This window comes from Macaca mulatta, chromosome 9, assembly GCF_049350105.2.
Source record: "Macaca mulatta isolate MMU2019108-1 chromosome 9, T2T-MMU8v2.0, whole genome shotgun sequence".
Lineage (NCBI taxonomy): Eukaryota > Metazoa > Chordata > Mammalia > Primates > Cercopithecidae > Macaca > Macaca mulatta.
This window is the reverse complement of record NC_133414.1, coordinates 53,369,741-53,391,600: the sequence shown is the minus strand read 5'-3', so window position 1 is coordinate 53,391,600 and position 21,860 is coordinate 53,369,741.

Below are 21,860 nucleotides of genomic sequence, written 5' to 3'. Positions count from 1 at the left end.
CAGGCTGGAGTGCAGTGTCATGATCTTGGCTCACTGCAACCTCTGCCTCCCAGGTTCAAGTGAGTCTCCTGCCTCCACCTCCTGAGTAGCTGGGGTTACAGGCATGCACCACCATGCCTGGCTAATTTTTTGTATTTTTACTAGAGATGGGGTTTATCCATGTTGTTCAGGCTGGTCTTGAACTCCCCACCTCAGGTGACCCACCAGCCTCAGCCTGCCAAAGTGCTGGGATTACAAACATGAGTCACCACACCCGGCCACAGCTATTCATTTTTATTGTGAATTTGATTAACTCTGATTTTTTGCCTCTCCTTTCTTCTTCTGTTTTTGTACCTTTTTCCCTATCCTCCCCTCCTCACTACCCCCTTACCCTGTAATGCCCATAATTCTACTCACTACTTCTGTGAGCCCCAATTTTTTTAGCTCCAAAATATAAGTGAAAATGTGCAGTAATTATCTTTCTGTGTCTGACTTCTTTCACTTAATGACATCCAGGCGCATCCATGTTGTTGCAAATGACAGGATTTCATCTTTATAGCAGAATAATATTCCACTGTGTTTATATACCAGATTTTCTTTTTCCGTTCATCTGTTGGTAGACGTTTAGGTTGATATTATATCTTGGCTATAGCGAATAGTGCTGCTATAAACGCAGGAGTGCAGATATCTGTTTGAAATATGGATTTCCCTTCCTTTAGATATGTACTCAGCAGTGTGATTGCTGGATTGTATGGCAGTTCTATTTTATTTTTTGAGAAACCTCCACATTGTTTTCTATAATGGTTGTACTAATTTTCATTCCCACCAACAATGTCTAAGAATTCTCTTTTCTATGCATCCTTACCAGCACTGATTTTCTGTATTTTTTATAATAGACCTTCTAACTAGGGTAAGCTGATGCCTCATTGTGATTTTGATTGGCGTTTCCCTGATGATTAGTGATGCTGGACATTGTTCATACATTTGTTAGCCATTTGTATGTATTCTTCTAAGAAATATCTATTCAGATCCTTTGCCCACATTTTAATCAAATTACTTGTTTTCGTTTTTGATTTTGCTGTTGAGGTTGTTTGAGTTATTTGTATATTCTGGATATTAGTCCCTTTTGGATAAATAGTTTGCAAGTATTCTCTACCGTTCTACAGGTTGTCTCTTCACTCTCATAATTGTTTCCTTTGCTGTGCAGCTTTTTAGTTTAATACAGTCCCATTTCTTTTTGTTGTTGTTGTCTGTGCTTTTATTTATTTATTTATTTGTTTATTTATTTTGAGATAGGGTCTCACCCTGCTGCACAGGCTGGAGTGCAGTGGTGTGATTATAGCTCACTGCAACCTCTACCTCCTGGGCTCAAGTGATCCTTCTGCCTCAGCCTCCCAAGCAGCTGGGATTACAGACGCCCACCACCATGCCTGGCTAAATTTTATATCTTTAGTAGTGATGGGGTTTCACCATGTTGCCCAGGCTTGTCTTGAACTGCTATACTCAAGAATCTGCCCACCTCACCCTCCCAAAGTGCTAAGATTACAAGTGTATGCCACTATGCCTGGCCTGTCTGTGCTTTTTTTTTTTTTTTTTTTTTTTTTAGATGGAATTTTGCTCTGTTGCCAGGTTGGAGTGGATCGGCACAAACTCAGCTCAGTGCAATCTCCGCCTCCGAGGTTCAATCAATTCTCCTGCCTCAGCCTCCCTAGTAGCTGGGATTACAGGTGTGCACCACCATACCCAGCTAATTTGTGTGTGTGTGTGTGTGTGTGTGTATTTTTAGTAGAGACAGGGTTTCACCATGTTGGCCTCAATCTCCTGACCTCGTGATCCGCCCACCTCAGCCTCCCAAAGGGCTGGGAGTGAGTCACCACGCCTGGCCCTGTCTGTGCTTTTTTTGGGGGGTGGGGTCAGGATGGAGCCTAGTTCAGTTGCCCAGGCTGGAGTGCAGAGGCTCAATCTCGGTTCACTGCAAGCTCCGCCTCCTGGGTTCACTCCATTCTCCTGCATCACCCTCCTGAGTAGCTGGGACTACAGGTGCTCGCCACTACGCCTGGCTAATTTTTTTGTATTTTTAGTAGAGACAGGGTTTCACCATGTTAGCCAGGATAGTCTTGATCTCTTGACCTCGTGATCCACCCGTCTTGGCCTCCCAAAGTGCTGGGATTACAGGCATGAGCCACCGCGCCCAGCCCCTGTCTGTGCTTTTTAAGTCTTAGTCACAAAATTTTTGCCTAGACCAATGCCCTGAAGAGTTTTCTTTAGGTTTTCTTCCAGTATGTTTACAGTTTTGGTCTTATGTTCAAGTCTTTAATCCATTTTGAGTTGATTTTTATATATGGTGACAGGTAGGGATCAAGTTTTGTTTTTCTGCAAATGGATATCCAGTTTTCCCAGCACAATTTATTGAACAGGGGGCCTTTTACACAATGTATGTTCTTGGCAAGAACCTCATTTTAATTAAACTTTAAAGGACTTATAATATTGTAATTCCACTTATATGATTTTATAATAATAAAATAAATTATTGTTGATATATGTGCAAGTATGTTTACATCAATCAGGATTCAAATGGTAAAAGAGAGATCACTCAAGTATTACAACTGAGAGAATTTGATGAAGATTATTTAAAGCAGTTGTTTTAATGGTAAAAATGAACACTGAGCTAACACAGGATGACAACATCGGGTAGCAGCTACCTGTCTGGGGCTGGGAAACAATGGAAAAGATTAAGGTCCTCAGAACCCAGAAACTCACCGGAGTGGTCCCAGAGAGCTAGAATTAGACAGACAGTGGAGGCAGGGGCAGTGCCAGGATCACACTGGTACCTCACGTATTCAGAGAAGAGCTTTGCAGAACTGGAATTCAGACCTTCAGAAGGGTGCTGTCCAGTTCCTATCTCGACTTTTAGAAAGGCATATTGAGGCACATTGTGTTCACCTCTGAGAGTCCTTACTGTCCAGCTGGTGCTGGTAGCCAGAGTGGGATCAATGTGGAGAGTTCTGGGAGAGCTAAAAGAAGCTGGAGGGTGATCAAAATGTTCTGGAATTAGACAGTGGTGATGGTTGTGCAACTTTGTGACTATAATTATTATTGAATTACACACTTTTAAGAGAGTAAATTTTGTATGTAAATTTTATCCCAATTTTACAAATACTTTTTTTCTGAGACGGAGTCTAACTCTGTCACTAGGCTGAAGCACAGTGGCATGATCTTCACTCCCTCCAACCTCCACTGAAGAAGGAATTCATGAATTTTACAAGTATAATCAAAGACCACCAAGAAATTTTTACTTTTTCCTTCAAAAGTTAAGTGTAGTGTAGCACCCACCCCCGTAGTCTAAGTTAGAGAAGAATACTAACTGCCTGTTTTTCCTTCTGTGCTCAGCACACCTTATCTGTACTTACCAGTTTCACATTCCTTGAGGCTCAGCGAGTTCCTGCGTCACCTCCCTAGCGCAGCTGCAAAGTTACAAGGTTGATAAGCACATGTTACAGAAACATAGTTTCCCAAGGATGTGGAAAATGTAGTATAGATAAATGTAAAAGACTGGTCAACTGCCTTTGTTCTCACTTCTGTAAGTATACTTCCCACATCACATAGCTCCCAGCCACTGACTGCTTAAAAGGTGGCTGCATTCTTTGTCTGGGCTCAGACTTTCCTGGACGCCAGTCCTACTGAGCCAGGTGATCACCTTAATAAAGGCTTTCCTGAATTCTATTCGGTCTCTCCCATCTCTGATTGTCCCATAACATATCTGGGCGCCTCTCTGGGATTGGAGATGGCAGGTTTCTGTCTCCTTTGCCTGTGGGCTAGAGACACAGGACACAGGAGATTTGGGACCCTTGGTGCCACTAGGTAAGACTTAGCCCAGAAGGAGAACGGCTCTCCCATGCATTGGAGCTTCCCCTGACAGCGCAAACGGAACCAACTCAGGATTTGCAGGACAGTCACAGGAGCAGCGTGCAGGCAGACTGCTGAACCGCAGTAAGGTTGGGCCCTAGAAAAGCCCATCCCATAAGGATGGAAGGGGAGCTTGATCACGACTACTTATCCAACCCAGAGTGGCTGGTGGGGCAGGAGTGGCCTGCCAATTTGGATGAACCTTGTGTCCCCACTAACAAGTGAAAGTAGTTCACTGGATCTGCAGACAGAAACTGGGAGTGCGTGGGTGTGTGTGAACCTACCTGGGACATGAGAAGGGCTATTTTCATCTGATGAGGAGTCTTGGGGTAGGAGTGGTGTGTGCATGTGTGTGAATGTGGAAGCCTAACTAGGCTTACCCAGGACACAAAAGAGGCTCATTTCATCCGATGAGGAGTCCTGGGGCAGGGGAGGTGTGTAAAAGTGTGCGAAAGAGACGGTCTCAGGAGAGGCCAACACAGGGAGTGAAGTAGGGAGGTGCAGATCTCTTAGTGCAGACTGTGCCCTCCAAGGTGAGTGTGGGACAAGCCAGACCTAGGTCACTGCATAAAACCTACAAGATTCACTTCCTAGCTTCACAGCAGTAGTTGGCTGTGACCTGATCAAGCAGCATCCAAACCTCCCGTAATAGGACCCCGTCTGGTTAATCTGAGCGCGAAAGTGAGAGTGAAAGTGTGCCATGAGGGAGGAAGTAGGAGGAAAAGTCTTGAAGCCAACTCCATTAGAATGTATGTTGAAGAATTTTAAGAAAGGCTTTGATGGTGATTATGGAATGAAGTTAACACTGCAAAGTCTAAGAACCCTTTGTGAAATTGACTGCCCCTCCTTTAATGTAGGGTGCCACCCGAGGGAACCACAGATAGGAAAATAATTGGCCAAGTGTCTTGGGTGGTTACTGGGGTCGGAGAACAGTCTGGGCACCCTGATCAGTTCCCATACATAGACTCCTAGCTGAATGTGATCCAAACCCATCCAAAATGGCTACAGACCTGTTTTGAAAATTATTTTAAGACTCTAGTGGCTTGTACAAACAACGAAGCACAGAAAAGACCACAAAATGTAGGCCCAGGAGAAAAAGCAGCAAGGAAAACAGGAAAAACCTACAGGCCCTGCCAGAAGAGCTAGAGAATCCACCCCCTTATGTTCCAATGTACCAGCTTCTGGCAAAGCTTAGGCAGGAAGTCACTACAGCAGCTGCCTCTGGAGGGTCAGACTCAGAGGATAGTACCCCCCAAATTTCACCATGTAGGGAAGAGCCAGGGCCACTGCCTGATAAATCAAAGGAGGAACTCCAGGATGAGGTTGGCCATCTCCAGTCAGGACACGCCTGAGCCATGCAGATACCCCTCAGAGAAACTAGGGTACAGATCTATTTAGATGCACGAAATGAGGTTCAAGGAGGAGAACAGCTTTATGTTTATCAGCTCTTCTCTACTACAGACATTTTCAACTGGAAACAGCATACTCCCTCCTATACGGAAAAACCCCGGGCTCTTATCGACCTGATGCAGTCCATCTTCTTAACTCACAACCCAACCTGGGCTGACTGCAAGCAGTTCCTTCTGTCACTGTTCAATACAGAAGAACGCCACGGAGTAATACAAGTGGCTCATCAGTGGCTAGAAAGCAATGCTCCAGTAGGCACAAGAGATGTCAGACAGTATGCTCAGCAGACTTTGCCAATAGAAACTGATCCAGGCTGGGACCCAAATCAGGCCCAAGGGCTTCTGAACTTGCTGAGATACCAAGAGGCTCTGATACAAGGAATAAAGGCTGAAGGGAAAAAGGAAACAAACATTGGAAATGTTTCAGAAGTCCATCAGAAACCAGATGAAAGCCCCAGTGAGTTCTATGAGAAACTTGTGAGGCTTACCGACTCTACACACCTTTTGACCCAGAAGTGGCACGGAATCAATGCATGGTTAATTTGGCATTCGTGAGTCAGGCACAAAATGACATTAAGTGAAAGTTGCAGAAGCCGGAGGGATTTGAAGGTATGAACATTTCCCAGCTTATTCAAGTGGCAACCAAAGTGTTTGTAAATCGAGATGAAGAAGCAAAGTGGGAGGCCAAGTGTAGAGTGAAGGAAAAGACAGAGTTCTTGGCCGCAGCCCTGGTTGAAAGAGAGGCTGGATTTGCAAGAGGATGTGGACGTGGTCATGGATGCAGTCACAGTAAAGGACAAGCTAGGCCAAGTCAGGAGACCAGGACAGGTCAGGAAGGTTGGTCTAGACTACAGAAAAATCAGTGTGTGAGATGCAGGCAAAGAGGGCATTGGAAAGATGAATGTCCAGAGAAAGGAAAGGATAAAGGCAACAACCAGGGACGGAATGGCTGAACAAGGCCTCCTTCCACTGCTGAGCAAGGCACAGTAGGATCTGATGTGGATCTAATTGGGCTGGAAGGAGTCAGTGACCACCTTGAAGACTGAGACAGGCCAGGCTTCATCTCATTAGGCCCTGAGGAGTCCACAGTCTCAATGGTAGTAGGGGGCCGAAAAATAGACTTTATGGTAGACACAGGTGCTGAACACTCGGTTGTAACTCAAACAATTGGGCTGTTATCAAAACTCTATGCTAATATTATCAGGGCCACAGGTATCACAGAAAAAAAAAAAAGAACCCCTTTTCAAATAAAAGAGATGTATGATTGGAAACCAAGAAGTCCAACACAAGTTCTTATACTTGCCAAACCGCCCAGTGCCCTTGTTGGGGAGAGACTTGTTGCAGAAGCTGCAGACTCAAATTTCCTTCACACTGAGTGGAGATATGACCTTCAGTCTAGGGCAAAAGAAGGCTATGATTCTAACTCTTGCAGTACCCAAGGCAGAGGAGTGAAGACTTTATGAAAGTAGTTGCCAGGAGTGTGGAAAGGAGTACAGCACAGCTGAGAAAGAAAAACTGTTCACAGACTTACTCCTTAAGTTACCAGGAGTCTGGACGGAGCACAATTCCCCAGGGTTAGCAGTAAATAAAGCACCTGTCATAGTAGAGCTATTGCAAGGAACCTACCCAGTGTTGATCCATCAGTATGCCATTCTCATAGAGGCTAACCAAGGGATTGCAAAACACTTAAAATGGATCCTTGAGTTTGGAATAATAGAGAGATGTGTCTTCTCACGGAATATTCCCCTATTGCCAGTGTTAAAACCTTCCAGTGACTACCGGCCTGTACAACATTTAAGGGCAGTCAACAAGGTAGCTGCTACACTGCATGCTATTGTGCCTAACTCACACACTATGCTTGGACAAATACCTGCTATTGCTGCTTGGTTCATATGCTTGGACATTAAAGATGCATTCTTCTGCATCTGATTAACCCCTATCAGTCGAGATATTTTTGCCTTTGAGTAGGGCCCATCTCAGTATACCTGGACTAGACTTCCCCAAGGCTTTAAAAACTCCCTAACCATCTTTGGAAAAGCACTAGCCTCAGACTTACAGGCTTTCACACCACCAACCGACCTCTGTGTCTTACTGCAATATATAGATGATCTACTGTTAGCCACACTCACAAGAAAAGAATATATCCAAGAAACAGAGAGTCTCCTTCGAGTGCTGTGGGAAGCTGGCTATAAAGTGTCTAAAGAAAAGGCACAGATCTGTGGCCAAGGAGTTCGGTATCCTGGCTTTTACGTCTCCCAAGGGCAGCGTGAGGTTGGGCAGGAGTGAAAAGAGACTGTCTGTAGCATTCCTTGGCCAGACACAAGGCAGCAAGTGCAGGAATTCCTAGGGGCAGCTGGTTTTTGCCACATATGGATTCCTGACTACTCGCTCCTAGCAAAGCCTTTATATGAGGCAACCAATGGAGGGGAAAAGGAGCCCCACCTTTGGGGAAAAGAACAGGACATGGCTTTCAAGGAAATCAAGAAAGCTTTAATCCAGGCCCCAGCACTAGGACTGCCAGACATGACAAAGCCCTTTTACCTGTATGTTCATGAAAGAAAAGGGAAAGAAAAGGAATGGCTACAGGAGTCTAAGTGCCAATGCTAGGGCTGTAGTAGCAGCCTGTAGCATATTTGTCCAAGCAACTAGACTTGGTGGCTATGGGATGGTCACCCTGTTTCAAGGTGCTGGCTGCCACTGCCTTGTTAGCCAAAGATGCTAACAAGCTCACATTTGGGCAGAAGCTGATAATTCGGTTGCCCCACACAGTTGTCACCTTGACGGAACAGAGAGGACTTCGTTGACTTTCTAACCCTAGCGTGCTAGGATACCAAGGACTCCCATGTGAGAATCCATACATCACCTTAGAGCCTGTGAATACCCTAAATCTGGCCACACTGTTACCAATAGAATGTGCAGAACATAGAAAGACCCTGTTATGTGCCCCAGGGTACCACTGCTGCGTAGAAACAGTAGATGAAGTTTTTTCAAGCCGGAAAGACTTAAAGGATCAACCCTTAAAAAACCCAGATGTTGACTATTTTACTGATGGAAGCAGCTTCATATCTGAGGGTATCAGAAAGGCCGGATATGCTGTCATCACATTAAGCTCAGTGGCCGAAGCCCGCCCCCTACTGGTAAGAACCTCAGCGCAGAAGGCAGAACTAATAGCTCTCACCAGAGCACTATTTCTAGCGAAGGGAAAGTCAGTGACTATCTATACTGACTCAAGATATGCTTTTGCCACCTTGCATGCTCATGGAGCCATTTACAATGAAAGAGGACTGTTAACTGCTGAAGGAAAAGAAATAAAGAACACAAAGGAAATAGAGCAGCTCCTAGAGGCTTTGTGGGCTCCAACGGAAGTAGTAGTCATCCACTGTAAAGGACATCAAACAGGAGGAAGTGATAAGGCTACAGGAAACACAAAAGCAGAAAAGGAAGTAAAAAAGGCTACAATGACAGAAAACACAAAGAAAGAAGAGAATTATGCCATGCTCTTATTAGAGCCTTCCCTTGCAGACACTCCTAACTACTCGTCCAACAAGAAGGTGCAGTTTGCACAGGAAAATGGGAGTTATCAGAAAGGAGTCTGGTGGAAGTTTTCAGATGGGAGGCTTGCCATTCCAGAAGCCATTGCCCCCCGATTTATAAAGCAGTTTCACCAAGGAACACACATGGGGAAGACAGCTTTAGAGATTCTCATAGGGCAGTATTTCTATGTGCCACGCTTAACTGCCATCACTCGAGCTGTCTGCGAGCAGCGTGTTACTTGCACCCAGAATAACCCATGGCAAGGACCTATTTGGCTTCCAGGAATTCAGGAAACAGGAGCGGTGCCATGTGAAAACCTACTTGTAGACTTTACTGAACTGCCTCAGGCTGGAGGTTATCGGTACATGTTAGTATTTGTCTGCACCTTTTCAGGGTGGGTCGAGGCATTCCCCACCAGGGCAGAAAAGGAATGAGAAGTAACCAGGATATTATTAAAAGACATTATTCCTAGATTTGGACTTCCTCTAACCTTAGTCTGGGACAATGGACCAGCTTTTGTGGCAGAAGTAGTACGGCAACTAACTCAGATGTTAAAAATTAAATGGAAACTGCATACAGCCTATCACCTACAAAGCTCTGCAAAGTTTGAAAGGATGAACCGGAAACTGAAACAACCGTTGAAGAAGTTTAGCCAAGAGATTCATTTAAGCGGGGACCAGGTATTGTTCGTGGTCCTTCTCTGAGTCAGGTGTACCCCTACTAAATTAACTGAGTATTCACCCTATGAGATAGTGTATGGTCCACCACCCCCACTTACATCTCAAGTAAAAGGAGATTTAAGGGAAATTGGAGAACTAACCCTAAGAAGACAAATGCAGGCATTAGGTGAATGCAAGAAGTACGAGGGTGGGTAAGAGAAAGAATACCCTGTTAGCCTTACAGATGCAATACATCCCTTTCAACCTGGGGACTCTGAATGGGTTAAATGCTGGAATCCTACCACCCTCGGGCACTTATGGGATGGCCCCCATATTGTGACCATGTCTACCCCTACTGCTGTTAAAGTTGCAGGTATTACACCTTGGAGCCATCACAGCCGACTGAAACCTGCAGCCTTAGTTCAAGACCAGTGGACAAGTCAGCAAGATCCAGATCGTCCAACTCAACTGATCTTGCAGAGAAACCAAGGCACAGCAGGAAAAGATGACCACCCTGTTCCGACCACACCAGAGGCTGGTCTGTCAATGCATGGCTGAAGCTTAAGGAAATGTCAAGCCCTGCTCTAGTCACACAACTGGAAGGTGACTAGTCTACACATGGCTGAAGCTTAAGGAAAAGTCAAGCCCTGCTCTAGTCATACAACTGGAAGCTGACTAGTCTATGCACGGCCAATGCCTGAGGAAGCCAGCACTAGATAAGTAAATGTAGACTGAATTTGCAAGTGTAGTTATACCATTGCTTATACTGATTGTCTTGTTGTCATAGTATCTTTGCAATTGCTATCAAACTTTTTGCCCAGGAGGATGCCCGTGCGTAGTATAAACTTAATTGCACTAATGACAATAATGTTAACAGGCACGGGAGGAAACCAAAATAATTGTCATCATTGTATGATAGAAAGTTGGTCTGGTAAAGGTATAACTAAAACCCTGTTATATCAAACTTCTTATAAGTGTACAGGAACTCCCCTGGGGACATGTGTTTATAATCAAAACAGTTACTTCGTCTGTAACCCAGGAAATAGGCAACCTCAAGTATGTTATCACCCAGGTCTTCTACCCTATGACTTCTAGTTTGAAATTCAAATAGGGAAACCTTTATGACCATCATATGCCAATCCTAAAGACGTTAGAACTGGGAAACTCATAAGCAAAACACAGGTATTCCTTTATTCCTATATTTTGATGCCTGTCAGGCTGCACACCTCAGCAACCTAAACAATCTAGGTGTAGTCTGCAAAAACTAGGACAAGAAAGAGTCAGCACCAAGGCTGCTAAGATCATTACAGGAAAACCAGAAGAAGAATGTCCTGAGTGTAACATTCAATGGACCACACATGAGTTCAGCCAATGCCTTTATGCAGGGAGAGTACCTCTGCTAACCAGCCAAGAAGCAAAGATGACTTTACCATACCGGAATTTGTTATAAGGTTCAATTCAAGCCAGGTGTCTGGCTATTAAAAACCCCTATCATTGGAAGATACTACATAGCACAGTGGGGAAAAGACTTTCAAACTCAAGTAGGAGATATGACTTGTTTAGGTCAGCAATATTTTGAAGAGTCTTAAGAACAAGACACAGTGGAGAAGCTTTATAGGCAATTCCTCTGTATCATATTTTAACCCTCTCTCTCAGTTTTCAGTGTTAAATCAGTCATGGTATCAACTAGATGCTCCAAATCTAGTTTGGAAAGCACCAGCAGGACTATATCGGATCTGCGGGACAAAAGCCTATTAACTATTGTCCAAGAAGTGTACCGGAGCCTGTTTTAGCGACAATAAGGCCATCCTTCTTCTTGCTCCCACTGAAACAAGGGGAAGATTTTAGTTACCCTGTCTATAATGAAGAAAGAAAAAAGACCAGAAGAAATGTCTTTACTCAGATAAGTAATGTAGAAAAGATAAACACAACATAAAGAAGTACATTGAGATAGGTAGCTGGAAAGATAAAGAATGGCCTCCTGAAAGAATTATCAAATACTGTGGGCCAGCTACATGGGCCCAAGATGGATCATGGGGCTACCACACCCCTATTTACATGTTAAACAGATTTATAAGATTGCAAGCAGTACTAGAAATCATAGTCAATGAAACAGCCTGAGCCTTGGATCTGTTAGCCATACAGGCCCCTCAAATGACTGCTATATGCTAAAATAGGCTAGCATTAGACTACCTCCTAGCCTCAGAAGGAAGAGTTTGTGGTAAGCTTAATTTGACCAACTGTTGCTTACAAATCGATGATAATGGAAGAGCTGTATGGAAATTACTGCTAGAATGTGATAGTTAGCCCATGTCCCAGTCCAGACGTGGTCCGGGTAGAGCTCAAACTCACTTTTTAGAAGATGGTTCTCATGGTTTGGAGGCTTTAAAACCTTGATAATTAGTTTTAAAGCTATAGTAGGAGGATGTCTAATACCACCTTGTCTTTTACCTCTCCTTATCAGAAGCATGCAGTCTACTATTGAAGCAATAGTGGACCAAACAACTACCACCAAAATAATGGCATTACAAAAATACCAACCAGTCCCCCTGGAAGAATATGAGCCTACACGGGAAGAGATAAACGATTGTGGTGCTCTTTATTAATCTATATTTATGGTGAGCACCAAAGGTGGGGTATGAAGAAGGAATTCATGAATTTTGCAAGTATAATCAAAGACCACCAAGAAATTTTTACTTTTTACTTCAAAGGGTAAGTGTAGTGTAGCCCCCACACCACCGTAGTCTAAGTTAGAGAAGAATACTAATACCTGTTTTTCCTTCTGTGCTAGGCAAGCCTTATCTGTACTCACCAGTTTCACATTCCTCCTGTGAGTTCCTGCTTCACCTCCCTAGTGCAGCTGCAAAGTTACAAAGTTGATAAGCACATGTTACAGAAACATAGTTTCCCAAGGATGTGGAACATGTAGTATAGACAAATGTAAAAGACTGATCAACTGCCTTTGTTCTCACTTCTGTAAGTACACCTCCCACATCATGTAGCTCCCGGCCACTGATAGCTTAAAAGGTGGCTGCTTTCTTTGTCTGGGGCTCAGACTTTCCTTAACAGTAGTCCTACTGAGCCAGGTGATCACCTTAATAAAGGCTTTCCTGAATTTTTTCAGTCTCTGCTATCTCTGATTGTCCCACAACACCACCTCCCGGGTTCAAGTGATTCTCCTGCCTCAGCCTCCCAAGTAGCAGGGATTACAGACACGCACTGCCACACCCAGCTAATTTTTGTATTTTTAGTAGAGAAGGGGTTTCACCATGTTGGCCAGGATGGCCTCAATCTCCTGACCTTATGATCCGCCCACCTTGGCCTCCCAAAGTGCTAGGATTACAGGCATGAGCCCCTGCACCCGGCCCAAATACTTTATTAAAAGAAGAAGCTAGGGACTAGAACTAATGGATAAAGTAAAGAGCTGTTCCTGGGATGAGATTAACAAGAGCATACTGCGAACAGCAAGGAGGAAAGTCCTTAATCTGTTATCTTTCCTACAGTTATCATTATAAAATTAAAAAATTAGGCCAGGTGTGGTGGCTCACACCTGTAATCTCAACACCATGGGAGGTCGAGGTGGGAAGATCACTTGGGGTCAGGTGTTCAAGACAAGCCTGGCCAACATGGTGAAACCCCATCTCTACTAAAAATACAAAAATTAACCAGGCGTGGTGGCAGGTGCCTCTAATCCCAGCTACTCAGGGAGCTGAGGTGGGAGAATTGCTTGAACCTGGGAGGCAGAGGGTGCAGTGAGCAGAAATCGCACCACTGCACTCTAACCTGAGCAACACAGCAAAACTCTGCTTCAAAAAAATAAAAATTAGGCTGGGCATGGTGACTCACACCTGTAATCCCAGCACTTTGGGAGGCCGAGGCGGGTGGATCACCTGAGGTCAGGAGTTCGAGACCAGCCTGAACAACATGGAGCAACCCCATCCCTACTAAAAATACAAAACTAGCCAGGTGTGGCTAATAGTTACTTGGGAGGCTGAGGTAGGAGAGTCACTTGAACCTGGGAGACAGAGGTTGTGATGAGCCGAGATCGCACCATTGTACTCCAGCCTAGGCAACAAGAGCAAAACTCCATCTCAAAAAAAAAATTAGAATGGTATTAAATGTTAAAAACACAATGCTTCATTAGCTCACCCAAAAAAGATTCCAAAGCACATAAGACAAGCCTATGCTTTATTTGTAGGCCCTTGACATAAACGAAGTTAAGGGCACCACCACATAGCTTTCACATAAACATGGGTCACAAGGCACTGCTGACACTGAAATTCTGTAATTCCTATGACTTTCAAAAATTTTGAGGGAATTGAACTATTTCAACTTTTGAGCATAATATGAGACTTTATTTATAAACATAATTTAGAATTCCCTTAAAGTATGACAATTTAAATTCTTATAAAATATGAGAGAATATATGTTTTCTATAGGCTCGTGTATAATGGATAAAATACAAGGGAAAGGTTGAAAAGAGCCTCATGAAACTGATAGCAGTCATTACCTTTCTGGAAGAGGCTACACTGGAGACGCTGGTCAACAGAGCTTTTATACTTACATGAAAAAGCAATACATTTTACTATAACTTGTGATGGTATAAATTAATAATTTTAAAGAATGGACAACACAAACCTGATACATACACTCACATCTGGGACAGAAGGAGAGGGGACAACCTAACACGGCTCTTTCTCTATGGCATGGGAACTTCCCCTCTCTGGTTTTCATTCTTGCCATCTTCAAACTCGGTCAATCTACTCTACCACCCAGGGTTCTGAAAATAAAATGTAGGAGCTCCTAGCCCAAGGCCTACCTGGAATATTGTAATTCCTCATTAAACATGCTTTAAGTATTATATCAGGGTTCTCCAGAGAAACTGTGTGTGTGTGTGTGTGTGTGTGTGTGTGTGTGTGTGTGTACACTTGCATATATACGTGTGTATATATTTATGTATGTATGTATATATATATGAGAGAGATTTAACATAAGGAATTGGCTTATGCAATCATGCAATTATGGAGGTTGACAACTCTCAAGATCTGAAGGATGATGAGTCCATGTTTGGGGACCCAAGAGAGCCAATTGTGTAGTTCCAGGCTGAAGGTCTGCAGGCATGAGACCCAGGAAGAGCAGATGTTTCAGTTCAAGTCCAAAGGCAGGAAAAAGCTAATGTGTCAGTAAGAAGGCTTGTTTTATTCAATCCTTCAACTGACCACATGAGGCCCACTCACATCAGTAAGACAGTCTACTCAGCCTACCAATTTTGTCTTCTCTTGTTTTAGTGGGGATTTTTGCTGTTTTTCTTTGAGGGAGGGGGTTATTTTTAGCATAATTAAACTTTCTATGTTTTTAACCTTGTTTGATTTTAGATTCAGGGGTACACGTGCGTGTTTGCTACATGGGCATATTGTGAACTATTGGGGATTGGACTTTTAGTGTATCCATTACCTAAATAGTGAACATTATCCAAATAGTGAACCCTCACCCCCTTTCCACCCTCCCTGCTTTTGGAGTCCACAGTTGTCTAGTATTTCCATCTTTGTATCCATATGTGCCTATTGTTTAGCTCCCACTTATAAGTGTGAACATGCAAAATTTGGTTTTCTGTTTCTGAGTTACTCTGCTTATAATAATGGCCTCCAGCTCCATCCATATTGATGCAAAGGACATGATTTAATTCTTCTTAAAGGCTGGGTAGTATTCCAAGGTGTATATGTACCATATTTTATTTATACAGTCAACTGTTGATGGACGCTTAGCTTGGTTCCATGATTTTGATACCGTGAATAGTGCTGCTAGGAATATATAAATGCTGGGCTTTGTTTGTTTGTTTGCTTTTTCACTGGGTTTTTGTTTTGTTTTGTTTTGTTTTGTTTTGTTTTGAGACAGGGTCTCACTCTGTCACCCTGGCTGGAGTGCAGTGGTGCATTCCTGGCTCACTGCAGCCTCAAACTCCTGGGTTCAAGGGATCCTTCTGCCTCAGTCTATCAAGTAGCTGGGACTACAGGCACATGCCATCACACATGGCTAATTTTTGTATTTTTTGTACAGATAGGGTTTTCCATGTTACCCACGCTGGTTGTGAACTGCTGAACGGCTGGGCTCAAGGGATCTGCCTGCTTCAGCCTCCCAAAGTGCTGGAATAATAGGCATGAGCTACACTTTTTTTTTTTTTTTTTTTTGAGACGGGGTCTTGCTCTGTCACCCAGGCTGGAGTGCAATGGCTTGATCTCAACTCACTGCAACCTCTGCCTCCCAGGTTCAAGCACTCCTCCTGCCTCAGCCTCCCGAGTAGCTGGGACTACAGGAGCCCGCTACCACACCTGGCTTTTGCTTTTGTTTTTGTTTTTGTTTTTCAGTGGAGACGGGTTTTCACCATGTTAGTCAAGATGGTCTCAATCTTCTGACCTCGTCCTCCATCTGCCTCGGCCTCCCAAAGTGCTGGGATTACAGGCATGAGAGACAGCACCCAGCCTAATTTTTGTATTTCTTTTTGGTAGAGACAGGGTTTCACTATGTTGGCCAGGCTAGTCTCAAACTCCTGACTTTGTGATTCACCCACCTTGGCCTCCCAAAGTGCTGGGATTACAGGCATGAGCCACCATGCCTAGCCATCTTTTTTATGTAATGTCTTCTTTTCCTTTAGGTAGATACCCAGTACTGGGATTGCTGGTTCTATTTTTAGTTCTTTGAGAAACCTCCACACTGTGTTCTGTAGAGGTTTATACTCCCACCAACAGTATATAAGGGTTCCCTTTTCTGTGCAACCATGCCAACATCCGTTGTTTTTAACTTTTTTTTTTTTTTTTTTTTTAACACTAGTCAAGTGCAGTAGTGAGAAGGAGAGAAAAAATAGAACAGGGAGTTCAGTCTATAACTGACTGGGAACAATCAATTGAGATAACTCAGTACCTTCAGACCAGTCGTGACTTTTTAATAATAGCCATTCTGCCAGTCTACTGGTTTAAATGTTAATCTCATTCAGAAACTCCCTTACAGACACATCTAGAATATCTGGGCACACTGTGACCAAGTTAACACATAAAATTAATCATCACAAATATTAACCCTCATTGTTGTACATAGGAGGAATCTGAGCCCAGAAAAGCAAAGTGAGATCACAGATCACTCATTGACAAACTGGAACTAGTACCCCAGTTCCCTAATGAGGCCTCATTCATTACTCCACAGGGACAACCTCCCAAGATGTGAAGGCTAATCCAAGTAGCCATGCAGAGACCTGGAATCCAATTCCTACAAACCCTGGCCCCACTCCCATCTGTGACTCCATTTGGGATCCTTAATTCATTGACCATCTTTTCTGTCACCTGGAGTATGTCCTAGAGCCATGTTGGTGCCAGCCATGTCTACATCAGTGTTTTGAGCTGGAACAACCTGAATATGTATCCTGAGCCCCCTCCCTGCTGCTTGGAGATCTTGAGTGCCTTATAGGAGGAAAAAGGGATGACTTGGTGATAAAATTCTTAGAATATGCTTGAGGTTATAACCCCTCATCCAGCTGTGGGATGACTTTGAAAGGTGGGATGCTAAGAACAAAGTTGTTAATGACAGGTCCAGAGTCTGAAAGGTGGGTAGCAAAAATTGCCTCCCAACTCCCTCAAATAAAAGAACTGCAGGCCTCATCCCTGGAGAGGCCCTCTAGTCCCAGGAGAAGCAACCCCTCTTACCAGGATCTCCTTCATACCTATTCCCCATGAGAAAAAGGGCTTGCTGGCTGCTGCAATCTGCCTTGCTCCCACAAACACATTGGTAGAGCCCCAGAGGACTTGCAGCCTCAGAAGAGGGACTGGAAAGACTAGGGGACTATGGCAGCCTCAGAACAGCCACAAACACTAACTCCTGAACATGTCGGTGGTGGGAGCAACAGGTTCAGTGTGGACAGTGGTACAATACAGTAACATACAATGATCATGCCTTTGCTTCTCTTTTTTCTGGAATATATAAATGGCTATGGGACTTACGCTTTTAGCCAAGATGCAGTAACAGGAACCAAATTTATCCTCCCTTCTGAAAGAACTTGAACAGCAGACAAAATATAGGAAATGGCGGCGCACCAGACCATGGACATCAGGCAGTTGAAGGACAGCATTCCTGAGGGACAGGGATCAAGTGAGGTGAGCCCCTGATTGCCCTAGCTTGCAGCCTGAGACATTCTAGGCAGTGGCATGGGGAGGGGAGCCCCAGACAGAGTCCAGCACTCTCCCTGGTTGAAGGAAATGAAGTTGGAGCCAGGTGCGATGGCTCACGCCTGTAATCCCAACATTTTGGGAGGGCGAGGGGGGTGGATTGCTTGAGGTCAGGCATTCAAGACCAGCCTGGCCAACATGATGAAACCCTATCTCTACTGAAAATACAAAAATTAGCTGGGTGGTAGTGGTGTGTGCCTGTAATCCCAGCTACTGGGGAGGCTGAGCAAGAGAATTACTTGAGCCTGGGAGGTAGAGGTTGCAGTGAGCCAAGATTGCACCACTGCATTCCAACCTGGGTGACAGAGCAAGACTCCGTCTCAAAATATAAAATAAAAATAAAGGAAATGGAGCTGGCATTTGCAGGACTGAGTCTGCAGGGGAGGGAGCTGCACCAAGAGGAAGCTCCAGAGATGATAATCAGAGCAAAAAACCAACCAGAAGAACTTAAGGGAACAGTGTCAAGCTTTAAACTCTAGCTTTTTAAATATACTACCCCCATCATTCTGTCCTTTCCAGCTGGGCTCACTTAGCACTTCCAAGTTCCCAGGGAAGTTCTGGAGTGAGTGTGGCATTGGAACTTGCCAAATACAAGTTATCTTTCTGTGATTTGCTCCTTCAGAACCCTGGGACTTACACCTTAGTCCAGTGTTCCTCTGTGCTGGGAGAGAAGGGTCCGTTACTCTGTGACAAGGAAGTCCCCAGGCAAGCAGACAGATTCCCTTGGACTTCTCTCTGGAAGCCACCACACAGTCATGGCCCTGATGACACCTAAGGGTGTGTAGAGCACAGGACTCCAGATGGAGCTCTGAGAGGAGATCTATCCTCTTACTTTCAAAATCATGGAAGTGAGGTTTGTGGATAGGTCAGAATTTGAATCTCCTTTGGAAAGTGACTCGTTTGGGGAAAGAGGGCACAGGTTAAGAATCTGATGTGTGCTATGAGCTGTTTCTTTAGAAACATGAACTTACTCAAACAGTGACACCATTTTGATCATTCAGTAAAGTTCATTAACTTCCTGCATCTCCTTAGCAGGCACCAGCTCAACAACTGCCAGAGACAAAGATGTCAGTTTCCTGCTTATCTGCATATGGAATCTGTCACTGTTCTTCCAAGCGGGGACTTGAGGAGCCTGAGCCTGATAAAGAGAGCCAGCTGGTCACCCCGGGCCATTCCCTTCCATCTGGGTTAGGTGTATATGGCCCCCTGCCGGCCATACTGATCCTAAGGCCAGAGAAAGGGTCGATGGTGGTCATTTAGCCACTTAGTTATGCAGGTGCTCGGTGAAGTCTGTACGTGGTCTAGATTTTAAGGCTTTGTTGGTCAGAGCCAGGCAAGCAAGAGGGGTTTGGCAAGGATCAACTCATCAAGCCAAAGTTTCCCACACGCAGCAGTGTGATAACCTCTGTGCACAGATCCCCTCCCTCTGTGATGGGCTGAACTGCGTCCCCTTCAAAATTCCCATGTTGAAGTTCTAATGCCCAGTACCTCAGAATCTCACATTTCAAGACAAGACCTTGGAAAATGTAATTAAGTTAAAAGAGAATCATAATCCAATATGAATGGTGTCTTTATAAAAAGAAGAGATTAGAACACAGACACATACACTGGGATGACCATGAGACAGACATGGGGAAAAGATGGCTATCTACAAACCAAGGAGAGGCCTCAGGAGAAATCGACCTGCTCCTTGATCTTGGCCTTCCAGCCTCCACACAGTAAGACCATAGATTTCCACTGCCTTTGCTGCCCAGGCTGCAGTGCTTTGTTATGGCAGCTGCAGCCACCCTGCCACAGCACGCTGAAGATGCTTTAGCATGGGTGTCCAAGGGAGAGAATACAGTCATGAGTTCTTAGTTTCTGTTTCTGGTTGGGCCAGCAAAGCGCATTCCTCATCCCTCTTTTCCACTTATCACTAGATACAGAAACTAAAAACCTGGCTTCAGGCTGCTAAAATCCTGAAAAAAAAAACCAAAACAAAACAGGACAACAACAACAAATAGGGTAGGTTGGACAAATTTCGGAGAGTAGACAGAAAGTCTGACTCCTCCTGAGAGTCCAAATGAGACTTCCGTTTGCTGAATGAAAGACAGAGACTTGGCTAGGTACAGTGGCTCGTGCCTGTAATCCCAGCGCTTTGGGAGGCTGAGGAAGGAGGATCACTTGAGCTCAGGACTTCAAGACCAGCCTGGGCAACATAGTGAGACTGTCTCCACTAAATATTAAAAAAAAAAAAAAAATTGGCCAGGCACGGTGGCTCACACCTGTAATCCCAGCACTTTGGGAGGCTAAGGCAGGAGGATCACTTGAGGTCAGGAGTTGAAGACCAGCCTGGCCAACATGGTAAAACCCAGTCTCTACCAAATGATATGAAAATTAGCCAGGCATAATGGCACATACCTGTAGCTACTCAAGAGGCTGAGCTGGGAGAATCACTTGAACCTGGGAGGGGGAGCTTGCAGTGAAATGAAATCACGCCACTGTACTCCCGTCTGGCTGACAGAGAGAGACCCTGTCTCAAAAGAAAAAAAATATTAGGCATGATGGGGCATGCCTGAAGTCCCTGCTACTCAGGAGGCTGAGGTGGGTGGATCACTTGAGGCCCAGAGGCAAAGGCTGCAGTGAGCCAAGATTATGCCACTGCACTCCTGCCTGAGTGACAGAGCAAGACACTTGTCTCAAAAAAAAAAAAAAAGACAGCAACTTGATAAGGAGGAGGAAGGAGACCCCGTCAGGGAAAGATGGCACTCACGACCATGGCCCAGAGAGCCCTCTTCAGAAGACAATGTGGGGTGGGGCATGAACAGAAGGAGAGAGGAAATGGGGAAGGGCAATTGTTGCTCAAGGCCCTAACCACTGGCTCTGTCTCCTTCATGGACTGATTCTAGCAAGCTGGTTCTATCCATTTGAATGAAAATTGAGTCCAAATCTTAAAAATTCCATCCCTGAAGAAAAGGTGGGTGTCAAATAGATTCTAAGAATTCTAATACATTCTACAATATATTTAAAAATATTAAAGTCGGCCAGGTGCAGTGGCTCATACCTGTGATCCCAGTGTAATGTAATGGGGAGCCGAGCAAGAAGACAGGAGGCAGATGAGAACAGAGGTAGCCTTTATTGGGCTCTCAAGCGAGGTTCACCAGTCCTCTAGGAGGAGGGCTGAGGAAGTCACGTGCAGGGCAGGTATCAGGGGCCTTTTTTAGGGCGAGGTAGGCGGAGTCTGTAGGTTTCAGTTTCCTGAGTTAGGTTTCGGTTTCTGAGGAATGATGTGTCCAGGAGTTTGCTCGCAGAGCGGGGGGGTTTTTGGTAGGTGCCGGCTTTTTTCACGCGCTGAAAGTCTTAGCAGGAAGTGAAGGGTGGGAAGTCCTAACAAAGGACCTGCCATATCGGGTGATACCGCCATGTTGGGTCTAGGTTCCTGCCTAACATTCCGACCTCTTTCTAATAAGAAAAAGGGGCAATGTGTTCATCTGGCTGCTTCCTGCTGGTATAGGTCATTGTGGGGTTCTTCGGAGGTCGGAACTTGGGTATAAGGGTGGAGTAGCATCTGATTGACAGTGACCCAGGAGACTTCCTTTATGCGGTCCCAGACGAAGCGGATGAGGCAGGGAGCTATGAGTAGCAAGAAGCCAATGATTAGTAAGGGGCTTAGAAAGGGTAGGACCCAACCGCCTATAGACGACTGCCACCACCCAAGTGAGGGCCCTGGTCCGAGGTTTTTCTGGTGGAGCCCTTCCCGAATCATCTCTAGAGTGAGAAGATTAGTTTCTGCTAGTCCTGACTCATTGATGTAGTAGTGACATTCTTCATTGAGGAACATGCAGGTGCTGCCCTTATTGGCCATAAGGAGGTCGAGTGCCCGATGGTTTTGGGCTGCCACCTGGGCAACCAAGGTGATCTGTCATTGGAGGGAGGTCAAGGACTCCGCAGATGCTTTGATTGCTACCTCTAATCGGGCTGAGAGGTCTGGACAGAATGAGTTAGGGCTCCAGTTCCTAGGCTGGAGGCTATGAGGGATGAGGCTAAAGAGACCCCAATCATCAATGGAAGGAATACTGCCCTTGCCTGGCAGAAGGGAGGATCGCTTGGCCTCACTGTACAGGGTGAGGCTGGGGACTAGGGAGATGGGAACGCATAGGGTAGTGTTGGAAGCCTTGAGAGTC